General features: G+C 36.3%; 1 pseudogene; it reads right to left on the bottom strand.

Annotated features, from left to right (window-relative positions):
- Nucleotides 1-597: 597 nt before the first annotated feature.
- Nucleotides 598-1563, bottom strand: LOC138783494 (olfactory receptor 5AR1-like; annotated as a pseudogene).
- Between the last annotated feature and the right edge of the window lie 326 nt (nucleotides 1564-1889).

The raw sequence follows: 1889 nt of genomic DNA, 5'->3' as shown, positions 1-1889 counted from the left end.
AAAAAAAACAGATGAAAAAAAAAACCTTTGATGTGCTGCAAAAGGGATAACTTAGATTTGTGTGAAAAGCACCTCTCTGCAACAATTATCGCTTCTCTATGGTGTAGGGAAGACACCTCTCCATACTTTGCACTTTATGGGAAGCCGCAAGGTTACAATGTACTGAGGCTGATAAAGACAGACATTTTGGCAGGGAAGGATGGTCTAGACAGACTCCAGGAAGTTGACTGGCAGGCCCAACTTTCCATACGCTTAGCCAGGTGTGGTGCATTACATAGATTTTCTATACCTTATTGGGCGGACTAGAGTAGTATATTATATGCATATACTGTACTGTATGGCATTTCAGTATTCAGTATGATCACTGTTGGTGGGGGTATAAAGTTAGGGTATGTTTACACAGACAGATTTATCTGATAGATATTTGTCAGATCATTGAAGCCAAAGCCAGGAACAGACTATAAATAGAGAACATGTCATAAAGGAAAGATTAAGATTTCTCCTCTTTTCAAATCCATTCCTGGCTTTTGCTTTAAAAGTCTGTCAGATAAATCTGTGTAAACGCAGTATTAGAACAATTCATTAGAACAAAAAATATCAGTTATCTGATATATACAGTATGACTATATTGAAAATAGTGGTAACCTTAGCTTGTACCAAAGCTTTTTTTACATCCTGATTTCTTAGGCTATAGATCAAAGGATTCAACATTGGTACAATCACTGTATAGAACACTGACACCATCCAGTCCTGATCCTCTGCATATGCAGAATTTGGTCGCAAGTACATGAAGAAAGCCGGGCAGTAAAATAAAGCTACACAAGTAAAGTGAGAGACACAAGTGGATAAAGACTTGATCCTACCTTTGGAAGATTTTATCTTAAACAAGCTATAGATAATGTAAATGTATGATATCAATATACAAAAGAAAGAACCTACTTCAATGGGACCTGCAATCATATATGCTAACATCTCATTAATATATGTATCTTTGCATGACAACTTTAATATGGGGTTAATATCACAATAGAAATGGTTGATGTAAATGGACCGACAGAACGGTAGGCTAAATGCAGCACATGTATGAATTAGTGAATTAATACATCCTGCTGTGTATACTGAGCAAACAAGTCATATACAAGTCACTTTGTTGATCAGAGTTACATAGTACAATGGTTTACATATAGCTGCATATCGGTCATAGGCCATCACAGCAAGTAACATCGCTTCCGAGCTCGCCAGGTCAATGAAGAAGAACATTTGTGTAGCACAAGCAGTGATGGAGATTGTCTTATGTTCAGAGAGAATGTTGGCCATGATGTTGGGTGTTATAGTTGATGAGTACAGGACATCTACAAGAGATAAGTTCATAAGGAAGAAGTACATTGGTGTTTGTAGACCTGGAGTTATTCTTATTAACACAATGATGGTAAGATTACCCAGCAAGGTTACCATATAGACGAAGAAGCAGAGCAGAAAGAGAGGAAGCTGGAGGCTTGGGTTGGAGGAGAGACCGGAGAGAACAAATTCTATCACAAGTGTCTCGTTCTTTTCCATTATCATAGCGTCTCAAATGTGTGTGTTAAATCTCATTTGTTTTGTGATTCAATAAAAAAAAAAGACCCATGGTCAGAAACAACAGCAGTGGTAAATGCAATCCAATGTTTAATGCATAGAACACCTAATCTTTCACTGTGCTTTTATTTCTGAACAAGATTAATCTTAAACCTTTGAGATTTTAATTCTAAAACAAACATCATTCTATGGGGATTAATTTAAATTAATAATTCCAATATTTCAATTAATAATTAAGTGTCCAGTTCAGTTACTCTACATATTCTCAAATTACACAGAGTGACTTATATAATCTAGGATGCATCTTCTGGACC

Source organism: Dendropsophus ebraccatus, chromosome 1, assembly GCF_027789765.1.
Source record: "Dendropsophus ebraccatus isolate aDenEbr1 chromosome 1, aDenEbr1.pat, whole genome shotgun sequence".
NCBI classification, from domain to species: Eukaryota; Metazoa; Chordata; class Amphibia; order Anura; family Hylidae; genus Dendropsophus; species Dendropsophus ebraccatus.
The sequence above is the reverse complement of the archived record's forward strand: the minus strand, read 5'-3'. Positions and strand labels throughout refer to the sequence as shown.